Source organism: Micrasema longulum, unplaced genomic scaffold (assembly GCF_059751315.1).
Source record: "Micrasema longulum isolate JH-2025_06_02 unplaced genomic scaffold, ASM5975131v1 h1tg001642l, whole genome shotgun sequence".
In the NCBI taxonomy this organism is placed as follows: domain Eukaryota; kingdom Metazoa; phylum Arthropoda; class Insecta; order Trichoptera; family Brachycentridae; genus Micrasema; species Micrasema longulum.
In genome coordinates this window covers 360,711-384,852 of record NW_028278821.1, presented here as the reverse complement: position 1 = coordinate 384,852, position 24,142 = coordinate 360,711, and the positions used below count along the sequence as shown (strand labels likewise).

General features: G+C 34.5%; 1 protein-coding gene across 7 annotated transcripts in view; it reads left to right on the top strand.

Annotated features, from left to right (window-relative positions):
* The window catches only part of Prosap (SH3 and multiple ankyrin repeat domains prosap), a 270,868-nt gene that overhangs the window by 147,070 nt on the left and 99,656 nt on the right, over positions 1-24,142 (top strand). For all 7 annotated transcript variants that reach the window (XM_088237067.1, XM_088237071.1, XM_088237065.1 and 4 more), the window contains one exon: positions 12,439-12,533. The gene's annotated coding sequence lies outside the window, so the exon portion shown is untranslated. The remainder of the gene's footprint in view (positions 1-12,438; positions 12,534-24,142) is intronic.

The window sequence follows — 24,142 nt, the reverse complement described above, 5'->3', positions numbered from 1 at the left end:
AGTTATTCAGATTTAAATTTATTTCAACAGAGAGGGAAAACATTTTTGAGAAACTTTGCAGTACAATTTAATGCTCTAATTTTTACCGCGCGCAAGAAAACCTTTTTTTTTATCCAATTTCCCGTAGGGCTGAAGTTCCTCATTGTCTAATTACTGAGTTAAATGAATTTAGTTTACTCTTAAATTATTAAATAAAAGATAAATGAATAAAAACAAGAATGAAATGTAATATCTTTTAAAATATTTCTGATTTTACAAAACCAGAGCAATATTTACATTTTTAAATTCATCAAAAAATTGTGGTTCGAAAAATGTTTAATCGTTAGTAAGTTGTAACTTTTTACAAATGTTTTATCCTACTCACGTACTCCCCTTAATCTCTTTGGATAAGCTCAGAGTTTAAGATAGACAATTTATCAATATCTACTAATAAATGTATCTGCGTAATTTCCGTAGCTGATTAGCACAGTTAGAATTGTTTATAAACTGTACTGGATAATAGTTTGATTATATTTTCTTTATTGATAGACAAGTATTTATTATATCGGCATACCGCATTGTCACATAAAATACTTAATTTATGACGGAGATATAAAAGTAGTATGTACAGGTACAGGCCAAAGGTTTATATTTTTATAAACACTGGGATAATGGGAGATTAGTATTAAGACTAATAATAAGCGTAGTAATATGTCATTTAGTTTATTTATTTGCCGCCCATTCGAACTTCCTCATGAAAACTTTTAATCAACTCTTTTTGATGCAATCAGGCACGTAGTCGTTGCCCATTTTTTTATTTGTACCATCCAAATCCGCACATTAAAATTAGAGTGGATTGACATGTATTATGTTATTTTGTATTTGTTTAATATTTATTCAGCGGCTTATCTCAGGTAAAAATGTTGCAAAAGGAAATCGAGTGAAGACTAGTCCGGCCTCATGGTGGTTGTTGCGTTTTCCTGCCATTAAATAAGAAAATAAAAATTTTAATGAAAAAAAATAGATATCAATCTACCCTTTGTTATTTTATCATGCCGTGTAGATTTTTACCATTTCTTAAATTCTGCCCATCATTAAGACATCGTATTTGATTGCTTAAAAGCTTTTGAAAATGTATGAAAAAAGTAATTAAAAATATTTTCATAAAAACGAACTCCTTTGAACGACATCACTAGTTCATATGAATAACTAAACCAAAGTTCACACAAACCCCTTCCCCTCTCCTTCCCAGCCGCATCCTTAGTCGCTTCGTTGGCCAAAAATGTTTTTAATCTCAATTTATAAAATGTTTTAAAAATTTAGATTTTTCTAAAAATAAATAAGGTCATTTTTAAAAATTCATCATAAAAAATGTTCTTTCGAAGTTTCGCGGTATGGCCCTGGGGTGATATTCTTAATCGCTCTCGCGGCCGTAGAAATCACTTTATCTCGTGTATTTTGTGAAACAGGATAGGATTCTGGCTTGCCGACCCCTCTTCGCCATTAACACGGGCACAGCCTAACTGATATGACTAAATTGAAAGAAAAATTTTCTACCATGCCAGCCCTGAAAAACCGTGCAAATTATTATTACGCAGCGGCGAGTTACAAGTAAAATAATACATAATACAAGTATCCGATATGAGTTATGATTATCCATGTGTCCATTTTGATCGTTTATGGCTTTGTCTTATTATGCTCGTCCGTTTATGGAATGTTTTGAAATTCTTGTTCTATGGTTTAAATTACCCGCCAATTGGGTTCCCTGGGTTTTAATTGGTTAAAAACATTTTTTCAATCCAATTCACGACTCGGCTTTCTTTTCATCCGCTTGTGTTTGAAAGAATGGGCGAAGAAACGAGACACCAGATAGATTATAAAATAGTTGTTGGAGTTAACTGTTGAATATTATTGACTGGTGCAGTTGCGGTTGATCCACGCCAATAGCTGTTACGCGTCACTGGGAGTTATTGATTTCCGTCAGATTCTGGTCTCTGAATGGACGGGCTATGAATTATGCCAATTAGATATGAATCCAAACTAGGTGTGATTATTAAACTTCATTACAAGTACTTGTGGCTTTAGCTCAGTGGTAATTCATCACGATAAGGAATATAACGGGACATGAAAACATTCATTTATTCGCCTCTCCTTCGTTATTGAGAGCTTCAGATCTAGGAATTTTCGATAGGAACTCGTAGAATTACATTATAATTAAAAAACATTTAATCACGGCAGAAAATATTTCACACTTACGTTTTTTCTAACATTATTGAATGAGATTTATAGGTATAGCGTTATATATATTTTTATGGTGATAATATACGTGATAATTATTAACTACTAAATGTGGGATTTTACCCACAAATTCACAAAGGAAAACATGCTTAACCTAAGGAATATTACCCACTTTAAGCAAAATATTATTTAACGTTCTCTAAAACTTAGTCCCTAAAAACACGAATTCTTAGTTCTTACTTACAATTTAGTTGACGCATTAATTTACTGTACTACTACTTTTACATAGAATTCCGGGAAAATTTTCTCTGTTAATTTATTGCCAAAGTTTGGGCGTAGACAAGTTTAGAAGCTTTATCAAAATCACGAAGGGAAGGAACCTAGGAGAGATGGAGCCTATATATTATATATATTTAAAAATTATATTTATCATACATATAAAATTATATATTCATATAAAACTGCTTTGACTGTCTACCTAGGGTAAAAAAACTCCGTTCTAAGACAGTCAAAATATAAAAACAATAACATATTACAACAGAGATGAAGAATATTTTAGAAAAGGTAATATAGAAGTCTAGGCATCTACAGGGCTTATGACCTGTCATTGGCTGGTTTAAGTAGCCACTTTACACACTGTGTAACATTCACCATTCTGCCCATATTTGAACAACTATATTCTTTCATCTGTTGATGTTTGTGAAGTTAAAGAGCTGAAACCTTTATCTAAAACCGTCCTTAAAATTAAATATTTTATTCTAAAAGATAAACAATTTTCTACTGTATGGAGTTCAGGATAGTGCGGGTCTTGTGTTTTTTTTTTTTTTTTAATTTATATTTTGTAATATTTGCTATTAATTTGAAGAATTCTGGAAGATTATTAAAGTTATTTTTCTCAACATATGAATAATGATTTAAAGCTGCAGTTGTATTCCCTCAGTGTAAAGTAAAAATATTTGGAAATCTAGGGTTTCGAGAATTTTGTAAATTAGTGGGTTTTTTTTTCTTTAAATATATAATAGATGCTTTTTTAAAGATGTCATCAATTGAGGGTATGTCTAGTTCTTAAAAAAATAGGTTCTAGGCTTTTTAAATATAATTTTAGCGGTGGTTTTTTGGGCAATCAAAAGTGGACGTAAATTTGTCTTGTAAGCTCCTCCCTAGCCTATGATTCCATACTGCAGAATATACTGTATGATTGCGTAGTGAACAGCTTTTATGTTTTGAAAAGAGAATGTTTATTAATCTAACAAATAAGTTGTCCAACTCTTTCTATCATAGCATTCATCTGTAATTTCCATTTCATATTACTATCTAGGACAATACAAAGGTACTTTATAACACTATACTTTTTTATTGTCGTAGATGTTTGGGGGCAACAATGAGCAACATTATTGGAAAATGAGTAGACGGTAAGGTGGGATGTCAAAACCAATCAATTTGAAATCAATTCTTTAAATATCTACTCGTATAGTTAGCTTGCTTTATCCAATGGTTAATTTGGTTAACAATGTACATAATATAAAAAAGTGATTTTTCTCAAGCCTGGGTGTTCTGTGATGTAATTCACCACTGTAATTGGGCCTCCTGGCCTGTTGTGGTGCAAAAAAAATATATATATTTCATTTAAAAGTTATTAAACACATTTATTTTTAAATGAAACAATAACTCGGTATTAAAATGGTACGCTTCTTGATTCTTTTTATATCCTTTATCCATAATTCACAACTAGCGGTGCATAGGATACTATATAAGTACAAGAATATCTTACTAGAACCGGAGCATATATTTTTTTACGTGTAGGCTAAAATAAACATTTTATAAAGCGCCTTCCTTTTATTCATTTAAATTTAATTTGCATCGAAATCGGGATATCGTGCTCGGAACAAATCGCACTAACCACTACACTCTAAGACGGGGTATCTATTCAATGACCCAAACGTTTTTTCTCTTTGAGAATATTCCATGTTGGATCTTGGAGCTAAGAATCGTGAGTCGATTTTTATTCACAGTACATAATTTTAAAAGAAATGTTTGGATCGTGTGATCTCTGTTCACAAACAATTAATTAAAACAAGACGAGAAAACATTGTAAATTGTAACTAGCTAATGAAGGGACCGGGCAATTAAAAAGTTAAACAATAATTATCTTTTTAATGTTCCCATTGTTTCTCTGCTTGAGTTTGTTCTGAGATGAAGTGAGGTGATTTAAAATAAAGAGTCATCTATAAATTGTGCTGCCATATCTCAGAGCTAATTATTGTCGTGATGAGACTATTCTCTTACAGAGCAAGCCGGGCAACAACGAGCATCATTTAAACTCATCATCATACAGAGCGTCTTATAAGCTTGGTCCAATCAATGATATAAAAACTTCTCGGCGTTGTTTTTGACTAGCATTCTCTTTCAGAAGGGGATGGAAAACAGTTCGATTAATTGCGAGATAAATCATAATAATAATGATATTCTGGTGCATGGCAGGCAAACGCGCTGACCACAACACCACGGGCTGACAATGACAGATTATAAGCTCTGTATATGCCTTGACTACCGTATTTTAAACAGTAAAAAATATCTAATAAAAATAGCCGCTACTTGACGAAATCCTCTAGATTTAATTGAGTTTTGAAGTACACGGGATGATTTATGTATTGTATGATTAATTTTGTAGTTTATTTTGTATGAAAACTATTTATCACACAACCTTTCAGCATTTATCTACAAGTACTACCTACCGACATCGACATGTATACAAGTGGCTTCCCTTAATGACCCATCTGGAACGGTACAACAAAGGTCGACCACGATTTCAGATTGGATTATCTCGAAAAGAATAAACTCAATGGTCAGCAAGAGTAAGCCGTGTAATTATGGGTCAGGTCGGAAGCCATTTGGTAGCGTGTACAGACTGTACAGAGTACGAACTATACACTTTATACTTTGTACGGAGAACAGTTATTCCTAATGAAAATACCCGCCAATCAACGGAAGCGCCTGATTGGTGCTCCTCCGAAGGAAATTATACCCAGGTCCCCAGGTGATTATTACCGTGGAGCTTTTTATTGGCCTTTGATAATCAGTTCGTACTCAATTACTCTTTTTCGCCCAACTCTGACATTCAGCCGATTTGCATAATTATGTCTGTAATAGGATACTCTCTGGTTACTTTTCATAAAATAAATTAAACATTTCGGAAACGGCTGACCAAACTACCCCATTTTTCAATAGAAAACATCAATAAAATGTATATTTGAAGCTCAAGTGGTTATTCATTAAATTAATAAAATTAAAATAAGAACGCCTCTAAGTCCTCCATACCACAAACACAAAATACCACTTGACTAAATAACAATCAAGACTGAACAAGAAGTAATTAATTACTTCATGTATTAGATTTGGGTGGACACTGTTGATATTATAAATAGGATTGTACCTCGACAATGATTTGAGTATGTCCAAATGTTAAATTGACTAACTGGTATAAGAAGTATAAAAATTGTACAATTGTTTTCAGGCGTTGCCTAGTAGGTGAATTTGTTCAGCCGGATGAATCTCACCCACTTGATAAAGATTTCAGCTCCGTTACTTCACAAAAGTAAACTGATGAAAGATTTGAGGAAATGTGGATCTTTAAACATGGTCAGAATAGTGAATGTTACACGGTCTGCGAAGTGGTCACTTAAACCAGCCAATGACGGTCATAAGCCCTGAAAATGCCCAGACTTCCATTTCCCCTTCTCAAAAATGTTTTCCCTCTCTGTTGCAACAAATTGAGGATTATACCTATTCATTTGTTCATTATACCTTGATGAAGGAGATCGTAGTAGCACCAGTCGGTAATAAAATAAATCATTTTGGTTATAGAAATCATTAATCATATTTATTTATTTATTTTATTTCATTGGAAAGCCAACAGACATTTATAAATTTATAAGATACAATTATACCATAAATACATATCATAAAGTCCAATTAGAGGCTTCCACATAATATTTTTATCGTAAATGTTGTCACATAAAAATTATACATTACATATATTTCAACTATTTTAAAAATATATACCTACAGCACATCATACAAATATTGTATGACTTTCCGATTTTTACACGCATTTTCCGCACGGAAATTTGCATAGCTTTCCTAATCTTTCTCACAATTAGGTAAATAGTTGCAACATTATTTAACGTATTATTCATTTCATTTATTTATTTCAAATTCAATTCAGTTTACATATTCACGAACTTACGACTTTTAAGAGGAAACGCGGTCTCACTTTTCTTCGCGCAAACGTATCAATGGACGAAACATGGATCCATCACTACACTCCAGAGTCAAATCGGCAGCCAGCTGAGTGGACAGTAACCAGTAAGGGCGAAAACCGCCCAAAACGACCAAAATCGCAAATGTCAGCTGATAAGGTTTTGGCCTCCGGGAAGAACCATCAATAGCGAATATTATACGGCGTTATTAGTGAATATTAAAGAAAAAAGTGATATTTCACCAACACAATGCACCGTGGTAACGGTGGCAAAAATGCATGAGTTTAACTTTGAGTTGCTTTCGCAACTACCGTGTTCGCCTGATTTGGCCCCCGGCGACTACTGGCTGTTGTAAGATGCTCCAGGGAACGAGATTTGACTCCAATGAAGATGTGATTGCCGACACTACAGCCTATTTAGAGGACAAAGATAAATCGTTCTACAAAAAGGCGTCGAAATATTAGAGAAGCGTAGGAATAAATGTATCACTCTTGAAGATGACAATGTTGATAAATAAAAACGTATTTTTCCTTGAAGTTGTTGTTTTATTAGACATTCTACGAACTTATTGAGAGACGTATTACATAATCCAATATACAAAATAATACCTAAAAGCAATATAATAATGAATCAACTGCTCCAGAAGTGTATAGCTTATGTTAGGTTTTTTGTTATTTTCATTGTGTGTTTTGTAATATAACAGTACATAAATAGCTTGTTTTTAAAACTGTCTGAATATTTGTTAATTATCATTGTTTTTTAAGTTAGTCTTCTTTGTTTATTCTCAAATGTAATTTCAAAAAAGTATATTGTTAAGTGTCCTCGGCACGGGAAACCCCAGTGAGGTCACATTATTTTTATCATTAATTATAGTTTGTAAGCGAAAAATATGAATAAATAAATAAATAAAATAAAACGAATGGAAAATAAGACAAATACTATTATTGTGTTCATAGCGTCTTATTATCGTCATAGGATAAAGTGCAACGAATTTTTACAAAAACAAATACATACGTCTCATCATGAATTAGATCTTTAACTGCGTTGAAGAACGTAACGATTTGTTCTCTTTTGTAGTGGGTTTTTTGCAGTTTCATTGTTCCGAAAATTTAATAGCTGATACCTCCGACGAAATAGATGGGAACATTTTGCAATCATATTAATAGATATTTTCCCTCGCGCAAATATTAACATCTGTGTACTATTTATAAAAAAGACATTCCAATACCTATTGTATTAACTAACTGTTATAAATTGTATTTCTCTCCGTGGTTAATTATCGCAAAAAAGCATTGTGGAATTGATAAATAGGTTCAGTTATGTTCAGTTCCATTTCGTACATAATTATTGCGTTCTTAAAGATTTTATTCATAGGAAGTCATAATCTAAAGGAGCGATGGGAATGATCTAACGTAGAATAAAGGATTATAATTGTACAGAAAACACGAAAAGTAATCTATAATACGGAGCGAAATTCCTTGATCCGTGTTCTCTTTAGGAAAAATGAGACCGTTTATGTCCTTTGATTTATGTCGATATGTAAGGATCGTAGAACAACGACGGATGTATGAAAAATGCGACATTGGCTTTCTTTTATATTTGATCTTGAATGAGAGAGAAAATATGTATATGTATCCCAAGTATCAAATTATGTACTTTTGTACCTACCAAGTTGCGACGTAAATATATAAACCGCTCTCATTTAAAGTTGAAGTAAATAACACACGTCGTTGTTTTTTATTTATTTATTTATTAGTGTGTACAGGCACAAATGCCTTTTATAACCATAAACATGAATACATTTAACATAACAGTGTTCTATTACAATATTATGAAATAATATAATAACAATATATCCATACATACTCGTATTACACAGTTGTTTTATACATTATTCTTTATAATAACGTTGTGATTTTAATACTTGACATACTTAGGTAAAAATAATAATTTTAAAAAATTATCTTAATAAAAATAAAGATAACGCAGTATATTCGAAAAAGCAAAAAGCAAAAATCATAAATCATTGATTTGTTGGGATTGTTGCAATGTATATTGAATGCCTTGGGTATAATTCTAATTGTCTCTTGATAAGAGCTCAGAGGTTTTCAACTGTTTTAAAAATAAAATATGAAAAGAAACAAAATAATAAACCCTTTAAAAAGTAAAATATTAAAAATTATAAAATAAAAAATAAAAATAAAAAATTTTACGATCATGACAAATTAAAAGTCCAGCATCTATTGAATGAGTTTTATATGGCTTCTCTTTAAAAAAAAAATCTCTTATTCCCAACAATCATTATCATCATTTCCCCTTTCGCACACAGTGGTGCGTAGGGTACTGCATCGGTAAACCAAAGCAGCGTATTTCGAGCATCTGTTTTATGAAGGTAAGGTGATCAGTCTTACGCTTCAGGTGCAAAATCGTAGCGCTTAATAGTATAATAATGGAGTTTAATAGTTTTATAACAAATATAAAAATATAACTTCATCATTGTGGCGTATTTCGACCATGTGTTTCACAAAACCAAAAAAATTGTCTTTCGCCGAAGCAAGGTCAGTAATACCGTAAACTCTCCTGTAAAAATGTGGTTTTATTACAATGTTGTCTAACACAATTGATCTCCCGGGTCATTGAACCATTTTAAATACGAGCCGTTCACATCTCTCGGCGGTTATTGGTTCGGTTAACAGGGGCAGTTAATGAAAAAAGTCATTTCAATTTAGGACCCCCATGATGGCGGAGCTTCCGGTAGGCCCGCGGGATACATCGGCGGGAGTTAATAGGGCCCTCCACATCCAGATGTGTGGGTGGACTCTGATACCGGAACAGAGCTTTGTGGCACGGTGCAATTACTGCAATTGTCACATTATGTAATAAAACTCAAACTATCGCAAACGTGGGTGTATTTGTGCACTGTATGGAGCACGAAGAAAATGGAATTACAGCAACATTCAGATAAAAAAACGTAAAGGCGTCTTTCAAGTATTTTCTCGTATTATTTTTACATGGGTACATGCAAATTATAATAATAATTATCATATTCATCATCATCATATTTCCCCTGTCTGCACCCAGTGGTGTATAGGGCGCTGAATTGCTGCTCCAATTGCAGCGTATCATGATCATTTTTGTTACATAGAAGGTTAGGTGATCAATATTGCGATTCAGGTTCCAGTCCAGGAACAATGCAATATTTTACTATTTTTTATTGCATTGTAAAACCATGATATCCACGACCCCGGCTCGGCGTCTTATTCGGATCGTGCAGCGAAATTGAAATGCCAGTGGGCAGGGCACTCGGCGAGGCAAAATGATGGCAGGTGGACACCCAGAATAATAAAGTGGAGACCATGGGCAAACAAAAGAAGTGTTGGAAGGCCACAGAAGAGATGGTTGGACGACATTGCCTCTATTGCCGGTAAAACATGGACGATGAGAGCGGGCGATAGGAAGGAATGGAGACGTTTGGAAGAGGCCTTTATCCAGCAGTGGAGAGAATAAGGCTGCAGAAGAAGAAGATTGTAAAACCAATATTACACGTCCGCTCTGCTAGGAATCGATAAAAGTAGACATTTTAATATCCTGTGAATTGGTTCTTTGACATAAGTTTTGACTGATTAAATATTAATTACCTTTATTTTCTTGTTTTTTATTATTTAGTTGAATTTTGTCATTTATATTTATGATTCAATAATTAATATTATCTGATTTTTTATTTATGTTTTGATTTCCATTCCTGTAGAAAATAGATATTATAATAGTTATATCCTGAAGATCATATTTTTTTTAACAAAAACCTACAATATATAATACACAAAAAAAATTGAAATGTTTTTATTTCCTAGTTTACACAATATGAATAGCGTGTGACCCCGGAATTAAATAAATATTTATTATGCTAATTGCATCAAAATTAAACACAAAAAACATGCGTCGATACAGTAAATGCATAATTAGATCAACAAGGTACATAATTTATTATTTTTAATTTACTCAGCAGGTAGGAAATACTAATATAAACGTAGTATGAAGTAATTGTGGTGATTGGTGATCATTATCAAAGTGTTTATTTGTTTATTTGAAGTATTTATTTGTGTCACCTTGGCCCAAAAATTTTCAAGTATTCGTCTACAAATGTTCTTTTTATAAAATTGACTAATACCTATATACATTTTTTTTAAATGACCGTGGTATAAAAAATAATATCCTGGCCATACGTAATTTTTAATAATCTTAACTACAAAATATCCTTGATTTTTTTAAAACCTGTTTTATGTTTATGTATGAAAAAATTAAAAAGTGTTAAAAATAATACATTATCATCATTCCCTTTCCGCACCTAATAGTGCATAGGGCACTGCATTATTATACCAATCGCAGTGTATCTTGATATTTTTTGTTACATAAAGGTAAGATGATCAGTCTTACGCTTCAGATACTAGTCCAGGGACTATGAAATATTCTAGTGTAAAAACACCTTTTTAAATAAATATTTCACGTCAACCATGTCGGAAATCGAACCCAAAACCTCTTGCATGGTTCGCAAACCCGCTGACCACTACATCACGAGTCTGACAATAATTCATAGTATCCTAAATAAACGTAGATTTGATCAAAATTATTGTATTTTTTTTAAAATGCATTTATGGATTACAAAAATAACTATCGTAATTCATTCTAAAATATATTCAAGCCACTTTATCATGTTTAGGTCAAAATATAAATAAATCATGTTTTTTACTACAATTGTGAAAAATTCGTCTTTTCTATTTAAAATGTGTTTTAAACCAATTTTGTAGTTTTTATATACATTCTAGCAAAAAGGTTTGAGCCGCAAACGTCTGTAGACTTAAATTATTTTGCCAAAATAAATATAAAACCCATGTAATTGATATTGTTAATTGAATCGGCATTCACTTCGTAACACTTCATTATAAAATATTATGAAAATAAAACTGTGTAACACGAATAACAAAGTTTCATTTTCATAATAATAATTCCCATGTTTAAAACAAGGTTTAAAACACATTTGAAATCGATCTTTCCAGAATTATGTGTTAATGCTTGTGACCTGAATACAATCGATATATTTCAACATAGGGAGAATATCAACAATATTTTGAGTTTGTTCAAAATTTTGTGGACAAGGACTGGATTCAACTCCCTGGGAAACTGTTAACATTAACATATTACAACATAGATGAAGAACATTTCACAAACATCAACTGATGAAAGAATTGAAGGAATATGTATGTTTAAATATGGGCATAATAGTGAATAAAGTGTAAAGTGTGTAAAGTGGCCACTTAAACCAGCCAATGACAGGTCATAAGCCCTGTAGATGCCTAGACTTATTACCTTCTCTTAAATGTTCTTCATCTCTGTTGTAATATGTTAATAGGGAGAATATTTTCGAAAAAAGAGTACTGGAGTATAGGCATTTACGTGGCTTTTGATCCGGCATTGGCCGATTTAAGTGTTACTGTTTTTTATACACATTCTCAAACATTCAAATTAGTTACTTCATTTACTTGTTTGAAGTTCATTGTAGTTTATTAAATAAATAAAAAAATGACAGGTTGACATTTTATTGACAGTTTGCCTGACACACTAGTCTGACGGTGTCGCGAGAGCGGTGAAACTGGTTATTGGTATATTACATAAGTGGATTAATGTGTCAACCTGTCATAAATATTTATACAAAATGTTTTCATAATGTGATATGTATTAGCTTTACAGTAATTAATTTAAAATGACAATTTAGTATCCTATTTTTTTGTTATAAACTTCAATAAATTTTTTTTGTATGACCAATCAGCACTTTCACCATAATAAATTAATGTGTCTAATTTAGTTCACCCTTATTTGCGGAACGTTTATAACATAAAACATGCGTGCTGACTGCTATAGATTCACAATTTGATAGTAAAATTATCGTGTCTTTTTATTGTTTTAGGTAGTTGGACCAGCTAAGAGTCAACCCTCTCCACACCCCAGGGAGCCCTAAGGGCTCGCCTCTCGGGAGCTGAACTAAATACAAAAATGTCATAGGTAAGGTATTTTGAAGTTATAATTAACTAATTAATAATTAGTCGGAAGATGATATTTGATGGGGGTTGATAATTGTTGTATTTAGTTACACGAAGACACTGCGAGATAAATCAATATCGTTTGATACATGTTAAGCGATTTAAAGGTAATCATGTTATTGTCCTGAATCATGTTAGTATATTATACCTACCGTTTGTTTTTGTTCTGTTGAAATTTCTCTATTTTGGATATTATTATTCTTCGTATAAAATAAAACCAGAACCTAGGACGAGTGTTTTGCCGCGATTTCTACACTCGGGTAAAAATCCTGAAAAAGGAAATCGAGTGGAGATACGAGTACATAAGTCCGCCTAGTAGTTTAGTTAGTAGTTTCGCCTACCTTGCTTGAGGTCCCGGTTTCGATTATTGTCATGGTGGACTTAAAATATTGGTTTTCAAAGCGGATTTACTCCGCAATATTTATCTGCACCTGGCCTGGCATCTGAAGCGTAATTCGGATCACCTTACCTTTTGTGTATCAAAAAAATCTACGCTGCAATCAGGAAGTTCAGTGTTTTTTAAAATATTTTTTATAGTCAATTAAACTAAGCCAATTAAAAATAAAAAATAAATATAAATAGCGTATTATCTGCGCTTTAGTTTTTTTAAGTTTTGTATTTCTGAAATTACTCCGTGTGTGGCGTTTCAAGTTCTCTTTCCCTTCTTCTCGATCGTTCTGCCAATTGATGCGTTGACTGTTAGTAAACTGGAAATTTTCCGCAACTCCTTATCATTGATTTATTCATATGAACTAGTTCAGAGTAGTTCGTTTTTATTAAAATATTTTTTATCATTTTTCTTCATACATTTTCAAGAAAACATTTTTGATATCAAATTTCCTGTACCAATACAATGCCCCGATGCACCACTTTGGGAGATAAAATTATGATGGTAATGCGGCGTAATTTTTATGTAATATGTAGTTCATCTAAATTGCATACCTTGAAGGGTTACTGTCCTAGTAATATTTTGTTTGATTGAGTCTATGTGGCTTAGTGTTATTAGTTATCTATTATTATATAAGTGAATCAATATTCCCATGTAAAATTATACTCTCAATAAAGAGTACAAACCGTTGAAAGTTTGGTCTCATTTAAGTAGTACATTAATTCAGCGCAATTATTCAACGCTCTCTGGATCTCACTGAAACGAAAGCCTGAGTGACTTGAAATATCTGAACGTGCGGCCATGTGATAAGATTTTCAGGTAATGCTTTTAGTAAATGGGGCTAATTCCTGAGTGGTACGTGAAGAAGTCTGCTCTCCGTTGCAGTATGTGGTCCTATCCTTTACCTGACCGAGTTCGTGAGAGTAATGAGGAAGTTCGGTGCTACACGAAATTAAAAAAAATACTTTCGTGGACATGATTACGATACGAACATTCAAGTCTGTGACAAAATTTAACAAATGAACAAACCCTCACGCCATTTCTCCGCAAGGGTAGGCAGAGAGGACAAAACCTCACATCGCTCTATCTTTGCGTACAGATCTCGCTCCCTTTACATTCGTACATCTTCTTTTTTTTTTTCATTTTTATTTTATTAGGTAATTCAATAAAGATACATACTAGAAAACATACAATTTGAAAGCATTCGTCGATACAATTTTGCATGCATATATATATTAAGTTGTGAAAATGGCCCTCAAAATTAAATATTTGGGTAAATCATAAGAACGCTAACATTTCTTTTAAAAATTAAAAAGTTGCATACATATTTTTTGATATTTTTATTTTACAGGATACAATGCAATAAAAAATAAGTTGTACGTGTGTATTTATTGAATAAGATTTATTCCTAAGAGATTATTCGCAAAAGCTGAGAGAGTATCATGAAAATTGACAATTTTATTGTTTCGGCGGTATATATTATATTCCCGACACATGCGGGCCATAGGTGTGTGGTATGTAGCATCATTTGAAAACAAAGGCAGTTTAAATATTCCCGATGTCTGAGTGTTCTCAATCCCGCATTTATTTGTATTTTATTTGGGAGGTTAGTATCGATTCTCATGCACAGGTGGTGATTATTCCAATTCTCCGTCTTCGAGTATTTGTTGGATTTGGTTATGCCATGTCTTTCTCGGTCTTCCTCTATTTCTGCATCCATCAACATTCGCATCGTAAATATTTTTAGCCGTTCTTTCGCCGTCCATTCGCTCTACATGTCCAAACCAACGCAGAGCTCCTTTCGTGATTTTGTCGATAGTGCTTATCTCAGCCTTACATAATGTACGGATCTCAACATTTGTGCATCTATCGTACATAGTTTTACCACACATTCTCCTGAGAGATCACATTTCGACAGCATTCAGCCTACTTTGATCCCTGTTTTTCCAAGTCCATACTTCACTCCTATACATCAGTCGGGACCAGGACTCGTTGTGATTGTGACCTGCTAATTTTGTCTCTTGCTGCAAACATTTATTTGCCAAGGTTGATTTAAGTGCACCGTTCTCTTCGTTCCCAGTAATCACCCTCCTTTCAATATATTTCTCAGTCATTCCATCCTCAGTAAACATACTTCCAAAATAAGCGTAGTGATAGAATAAGGATGGGCCCATCCATCCATCAAGTTTTGCCTAGGCGTAATTTTATACTCGGTTTATAAGTAAGACTCTTTGGGTTACAAATCAAACCATCTATATTAAGTTTATATTTGAAGCATTAACTTTGTGGTTATTCATTATAATAAAATAAATAAAACAACTTTGTTTTTAACCACTATTTTTTTTTCCTCCGACCGGTTTCAAAGCATACAAGCTTCTTCGTCACGGTTTACGTAACTAATGAATTAATTTCTTTTTTGTATATTTTATAATATTTCTTTTAGTCCTCTCCTGTCTTACTTCGAAAATAGTGATATCAAATTACCACCTGTGTAAGTAAAGAACGACTTGGTTTATTGGGTCCACGTGTAGTATTTAGTGAACATGATAAAAATAAAAAAGGAATCAATTTGTGGCGGGTCGACAACGACGGCACGAGCCGAACATTGCCGAACGCCGACGTAGAGCGTACGAACGGGCCAAACCGGCTGAGAGAAAACTACCGGATTCCGACCTCACCGCACGCGTCTTCGAGGCACAAAATTACCGCCAATTTAGATTTACCAACTTCATTTTATTTTGCCTAATATAGTTATTAGAATCCTTCTTTCAATGTGTTAGCTTCAGTAGTTTAGTTTCGTGAATAAATCTTTGTGTAAAACGTAAGTACCCTGTTTTACTTGCTCTCATTCTGTGCACCCACATAACTTTGTACATCACAAAATTAGGCCACCAACTAGGTGCCTACATAAAGGTGGTAACAACACCACTAAAGTGGTATACCCCGACGTTTGAACACGAAAACACAACATTAAACAATCAATCACGGTGACCCCATTCAAATTCCATAAAAATTGCGCAAAATTTCAGACAGAAATATCTTCGCTTGACAAAATTGTACAACAATTACTTTTTTTCGGTCGGTACATGAAAAATTTAAAATTTCATTTTTAATTTGATTGCACTTTTAATTTATTTGTAATTAATCAAGGTTAATCTATTTCAAGGTTAACTTATTGTAAGGTTAATTAATTTAGTATAATAGAATTATATTATAATAATTATAATATATAATAGAATTAGATTTTTCAAAGACCGAGCGAATCGAGTGAATTTTTCTGTCGGTAACAATCTTCAATGTAAATGTAACTAATGTAAATGTAATTAATGTAACTAGTGAATTGATTAAACTGTGATTAATTTCTTAACAATATTACTCGGCCGGGATTAATTCAAACAGGTGATTCATAATTTAACTAAAATTATTATAAACAAACATAATATAATACGTTCGAGCGACTCGCTCACCAAAAATCGCACGCCGAGTAATACATTCCTACAACACATATAAATTTTATTTTTTTTATTTTTCTTGAGTCGAACACACAAACAATTCACACGAACATTTACATAGGGTGCCAGATTGAGTAGAGGTACTTACAGGGTACCGGAAAATAATTGTTATTTATAGTTCTTAAATTTTTTTTTTTTTTTTTTTTCAAAAATCCGGTACATAATTATTTTTGACAAATATTATATGGCGAGACAAGCGTGACGTAGGCATCCGAAAGTTTTCTCCTTGTGAACGCACTGCGGGAGTAAGTTTTTTTTTTACCAGCGAAATCTATCGGAAATATTTTTCAGCTGGCGCAGTCGTTCACAATACTTGCAATTTGTAAAATTTTATTTTTGTAAACAACTTGAAACTATCAAACAAACAGATATTCGGGCGGCTAAGCCGACGAATGTTTAACTTAGTACGTGGACATTAGTATCCATACTTTTTTTCTATATACATTATATTGTGTGACTGTACTATATATGTTTATATTTTTAACCTAGGCTATGCATGTTATTATGTGTTACAGATTTGAAGTTTTACCATAAACATTTTTAAACTTGATATATTGTACAACGGACAATCAAAAGGAATATTAATATTGAGGGGACCACTCAGGCTTGGAGAATACAAATACCTAATAGTTGGAAAATGTGTTCCGCCGTATGGTAAAATAATTATTTAAATTTTCTGTTTTTAATTTTCTTTTCTATAACTTGCACAGTACATACATAACAAATAGTGACTCTGACATTTAAAAAATAAATATTTTTGTTTGAAATTTAAATTTAAATTTAAATTTAAATCTAATAATTTAAACTTAACTTTTTAATACAACTACACTCATTATTGAATACTTTTATTTCAATATTTTAACTTATACTGTAATCATTATTACATACATTTTTCTGAATTTTTTTTTTAAAAACGAATATTTTTAAACTGTAAACAATGGCTAACAAGGACAACACTGACTTGACAAAGATCAACACAGCAAACAACATGTTCCACACGGATAGGATTAGCGTTAAACTACCACAGCTATGGGTGAACAACATCGAACTTTGGTTTAAACAGATAGAAGCACAATTCGAGTTGGCAAACATAGTTTCAGAAGACGCACGTTATAGTCACTTAGTGTCAAAACTTGAACAAACGCACATAGAACAAGTTTCAGATATTTTACTCATGGAACCGAACCGAGCAAAATATACGAGGCTGAAGGAAGCTATAATCCAACGCATGGGCTGTCCACAGGACAGAAGGAGAGAAAAACTGTTTTCTTCCTTACAGCTTGGGGATCGAAACCCATCCAGCCTACTTAGAGAGATGCGGACGCTAGCAATAGGTTTACAAATAGACGAAACGACGTTGCAATACTTGTGGATACAACAACTGCCCAAGACGATCCAAGCGCATTTAGCCATAAGCGAAGATGACTGGGATAGGCAAGCGACGATAGCAGATCGCCTAATACAGGTGTACACACAGGATAATGTAGCGGTAGTAGGTACCAACAATAAAAATAACATTTGTAGTTTAGAACAGTCCGTACAAGCTCTAACCCATAAGGTAGAGAGTTTATTTCACACAATCAACAAACAGCATAGTCACAACAACAATAACAATAGATTCAAACACACAACAAGTAACAGCAGTAACAATTTCAATAACAACAAATACAACAACAATTTCAACAAAACAAGCTATAGGGCCAACGGAAATAACAAGAAAACTATTCTTTGTTACTTCCACACAAAATTTGGCGATCAAGCTAAGAAATGCGTCACACCATGTGAATTTAAACCGCATCTAGCTTCAAAAAACTAGATGGTCGAATCATAGCGGAGGCGGCTGATTCAACCAACACAACACGTCTCTTTGTTAAAGATCGTGATACCGGTGTGTCATACCTCGTTGACTCCGGATCGGAAATATCATTAATTCCTAGATCTTTACACAAACGCCATGGAGAAAAGTCTAAGCTAATTCTCTATGCAGCGAACGGGACTACGATCCAGAATTTCGGAGTTACCACGGTAACACTGAATCTGGGATGTAAACAAATGTTTACATGGAAGTTTATAATAGCGGATACGACACGCCCTATTATAGGAGCAGATTTTCTCCACAACTTCCACCTGTTAGTAGATGTTAGGAACAAACGGTTAGTAGACAATACAAACGGCAAGATAGTCAGAGCATTTGACATCTCCACAAACAACAACATAACATGTTCCATATCATTAACAGACAAAACCAACATTTACCACTCACTCATATTGAAGTATCCACAACTAGTAGATATCAATAAACCATACGCAGGGCTGGATAAACACAACACAATCCACCATATAGATACCCGTGGCAAACCCGTTATGTGTAAGACTCGTCGGCTGTCCCCAGAACTACTGAGGCAGGCGAAGCAAGAGTTCGATCACATGGTGGCTCAAGGTATTTGTAGACCCTCCAAGAGTGAGTGGGCCTCTCCATTGCATATGGTGAAGAAGAGCGATGGTACTTATCGCCCTTGTGGCGATTACCGTAGCTTAAACGCACAGACGGTACCTGATCGTTATTCCTTGCCACATATCCACGATATATGCAATGACTTATTTAACTGTAAAATTTTTTCCAAAATTGACTTACAACGAGCATATCACCAAATTCCAATTAATGAAACTGACATTAAAAAGACAGCTATAACCACACCATTCGGGTTATTTGAATTCGTAAGAATGCCATTCGGACTATCATGCGCTGCACAAACATTCCAACGTCACATCAACGAAGTCACAAGAGGTCTAGAAGGAGTACACGCATATATCGACGATATATTGATCGCTTCACCAGACGAAGAAACACATGTGGAACACTTAAAAGCTTTGTTCCAGCGACTTCAAGATCATGGAATGGTGGTAAACCCATCTAAATGCGAGTTTGCCAAGAAAACACTGTTATTTCTTGGTTATGAAATTTCGGCTGAAGGCATCGGACCCTCGCCAACAAAAGTGGAAGCCATCACGAACCTCAACAAGCCAGAAACCATTAAGCAGTTGAGAAGATTCTTGGCCATGGGAAACTTCTACCGAAGATTCATACCACGAGCAGCACACAAATTGATACGACTACACGATTACCTCAAGGGAGCAAAAAAGAATGACAACAGAAAAGTAGAGTGGAACGAAGTCACTACACACGATTTCGAAGAGGTCAAGAACTCGCTGATCAACGCCACTAAGCTTAGCTACCCAGAGGAAAGCAGCAAGATGTCAGTGTGGACAGACGCCTCAGATTACGCAATCGGAGGCGTGCTACAACAAACCACAGACGGCATCAACTACAAACCGATAAGTTTCTTCTCAAAAAAGTTGAACAAGGCTCAGTGTTCATATAGTACGTACGACAGGGAACTACTAGCCATTTTTGAGACTGTAAGGTACTTTCAACATTATCTGGAGGGCAGAGAATTCTGTATATACACGGACCATAAACCACTACAATTCGTGTTTAGAAGGAAAAGTCACGACAAAGAAAGCCCCAGACAACTCAGATATCTAGACTACATCTCACAGTTCAGCACGGACATCAAATACATAAAAGGAGAAGACAACGTCGTCGCCGATACCTTATCAAGAATCGACATGATCGAACAAGAGGCAAACATATCGTTCGAAAAGATCCATAAAGAACAAAGGCAGGACAACGAACTACTCGCACTCTTGGACGACAAGAACACTGCTCTGAACCTGATCAAAACCAACATGCAGGGACAAGAAATCGTCTTCGATCTCAACAAAGGCAACATGCGACCGTACATCCCAAAAACGCTACAGAGATCTTTCTTCAACCAAGTGCATAACCTCAACCATGCAGGAGCCGACGCCACGACCAAGACCATCAGTCAAAGAGGCGTCTGGAAAAATATGAAAGCAGACTGCGCAGCTTGGACGAAGGCCTGCATACCCTGTCAGAAGAGCAAAGTCAACAAACACACGAGGACACCGATCATCAAGATCGACATGCCGAGACAGAAATTCTGCGTGGTCCATGTCGACCTCATCGGACCTTTTCCACCATCAGAGGGACTGAGGTACTGCCTCACATGTATCGACCGATACACTCGATGGGCGGAAGTAATCCCTATCGCAGATATCCAGACCCACACAATCATCAGAGCCATCTGGGACAACTGGATTGCGAGATACGGCGTACCGGAGAAAATTATAACTGATCAGGGTAGGCAATTCATGTCTACGGACTTTAACTTGTTTTGTTCCAGATCAGGCATAGCACACTCCAACACGACGCCTTACCATCCACAAAGTAATGGCATGATCGAGCGATTTCATAGAACGCTGAAGACGGCCATTAAAGCTCACCACCCTGTTCCGTGGACAAAATCGATCAGCACCATACTACTCGGACTGAGGGCCACACTGCGCACGAATGCAGAGCACTCAGTAGCAGAGATGCTGTATGGGTGCAAACTAAAGTTACCAGCAGACATCCTGGAGCAGACGAACGACTACATTGACCCGGACTCCTACACTAGGCAACTGGTAAATTTCATGCAAAACGTCAAACCAAGGCCAGTCGAGCACCACAATAAAGGTAACGTTTTCATCCACCCGGAACTAAAGAGAGCCACACACTTGTTTCTGAGGGACGACAGAGTGTACAAACCCCTGATGCCGAACTACAAGGGGCCCTACAAGGTCATCACCAGGGCGGAAAAGACGGTAACACTGGACGTGGATGGCGAACATAAAAAGGTTTCGCTGGACAGGTGCAAGCCGGCGTTCCAGACAGCGGAAGAACGAGCCAGTCCAGCAGAAACGGAAACACCAACAGAACAACCGGCATACACAACGCGTAGCGGCAGGAGGGTGATACAGCGTCAGTTTTGAAAAACAGATTTCAAAACTTGGAAGGGGGCTGTGTGGCGGGTCGACAACGACGGCACGAGCCGAACATTGCCGAACGCCGACGTAGAGCGTACGAACGGGCCAAACCGGCTGAGAGAAAACTACCGGATTCCGACCTCACCGCACGCGTCTTCGAGGCACAAAATTACCGCCAATTTAGATTTACCAACTTCATTTTATTTTGCCTAATATAGTTATTAGAATCCTTCTTTCAATGTGTTAGCTTCAGTAGTTTAGTTTCGTGAATAAATCTTTGTGTAAAACGTAAGTACCCTGTTTTACTTGCTCTCATTCTGTGCACCCACATAACTTTGTACATCACAAAATTAGGCCACCAACTAGGTGCCTACATAAAGGTGGTAACAACACCACTAAAAATTCATTAGTTACGTAAACCTTGACGAAGAAGCTTGTTTGGTTTGAAACCGGTCGGTGGAAAAAAAAAAAAAAATTAGTGGTTAAAAATATTTATTTTATTACATCTATATTAAATTCAGATTTAACATTATGTTTTTCTTCGTGTTTTGATCAGCCCTTATTTAATCTTAATTCATTCGTTTATTTTTCATGTATTTTAATTTAAAACGTTTTTGAACGTCGCTTGCGGTAGCAATATGGCGGGCTTATTGCTTGTAAGTAATTCCTTCCAACCACCGCAATATTATATTTGATGTAACAAGAACGGTGAAATATACTCTCGTAAATTGCTCGTGGGAGGAGGCAGGTGGGTGGTGGGAGCTATACGGCGAAATGAAAATATAAAAATAGATCTCAAATAAAAGAATTTGGTGCAAAACAGAAAGACGAGATATGAGGTGAATTAGGAATAAAAGTTAGGAGATAATTGGATCACAATAGGTATAATAAAAAATGACTACGTATTGTTGTATTATTCATTAGTGTGTAATTTTTTAATCCGATGATCTTATTCAGAAATTCTTAATTCCTGTTTATAAAATAAATATTTTCTTAAAATGTTCTTTTTGCCTCGTGTTTTTAACATTATTTCAGTTATATTCCCAACATGATTTTTTATTTTTTTAAATTATATATTTATTATCAAAATCGTAGAAAAGTTGATTATAAAGCCACAAAATAGCCTTATAATATTTCTGTACTTCAGAGGCAGACTGATGCAAATCCAGAATTTGATGAAATGACATTTCGATTTTCGTATCCAGTTTATGATCATGTCTATTGATTTTGAAAAAAATAAGTCTTATAATGAAACAACCAATGTATTAAGATACTGAAAATATGAAAATTAATGCTATAAATGATTAGAAATCAATTATAAAGAGTAGATTCTTAAGGCTCTTGTTGAACATTTGACGTTTGGATTTGCATCCGTCTGCCTCTGAGGCATAGAATTACTCTCCGGTAATATTACGATTTATTGCCCTTATAAATCTAAGCCACAGAGCAGTTATGAACGTTCATCTTAATAATCAATATTTTTATTTTTTCTACTGTTTTAATCTTAGAGTCGCCCATACAGAGAAAAACAATTCTATGATTATTGACCACGAAGTTAGCTACAGATCACAGCAATACAACGGGCCGTAGGTACTCGGGTAGAGAACTACAAGCGCTAACCGAAACCGTCCGTTACGCGTTTGTTGTCAAACTAAAAACCAAACTAAAACCAACCAAACATTTGTAATGCTTTTGTTCTATGCAATAGAACTTAAGGGCTTCTCTAGAGAGTTATTACAAGTACTCTGAGGTTTTAATCCACATTAAATTCTATACATTGCCAAATCACAGCGAGTATTTTTTAAAATTTTATTTTATTCAGAAAACATACAGTCATAAGTAAGTATTAAAAACAACCATTTTTTAACATAAAAAGACCAATTAAGTTTTCATAAATTATGCAAAAGATATAAACATTAAATGTGACAAAAAAAATAAATAAATAAGAATTACAAGTGAGAAAATAATAATTGTTAACATTTGCGTTTTCCAATTAAAATAAATAAAAATACCGAATGTACACTCCGAGCCATCTACACACATATAAAAAATTACACAAACATATACATTACATGCGGCACATTTACATAGCATAAACCACTCAAGATGCACATTCAGCAACTATCCCAAATAATCGACCCCATGAAGAAATTTTCTGTACAAATGCAACGTGCAGTTAAAAATGTCTACATCAATACTGAGTCCGTTATAATTTCTACAGGTACGTCTAATGAATGAATTCGAGGTATAATTACAATATGTGAATATTGACATGAATATTTATTTTTTATTTCGGTTGCGATTGCGGCTGTTTTTTGAGCCATGATACAATTAAATTAAAAGATTGTTAAGGACGAGGTGTGAAGAAATACCTCCTAGGTGGAAAATTTAGAGTGGACCGTGTTGTTGGGGAAGAAAGGTTGCGCAACTCCACCAACCTGCTGATGACTTTATTATTTATTTATTTTTACATTTTATATACATACAAGGGCGGCCATAAAATTTACACTTACTATGAAGAGAAGAGTGGGGAAGTAAAGAAGAAGGAGAAAGGAGAAAGGAACAACTCAAATATTTGGATAGTGACCTTTCAATCTCGATTTAAATGTAAATAAAGAAGAAGCGTCTCTGACATTAGTGGGTAAATTATTTCACAACCGAGCAGCTACTACTGATAAAGAGGAGAGAAAAAATTAGAGCGGTGAAAGGGTATTAAAAGGCGAGGCGTGTGAAGATGATGAGGTGTGAGGTGGCGAAACTGGCGATCTCGCGACGCTGGTA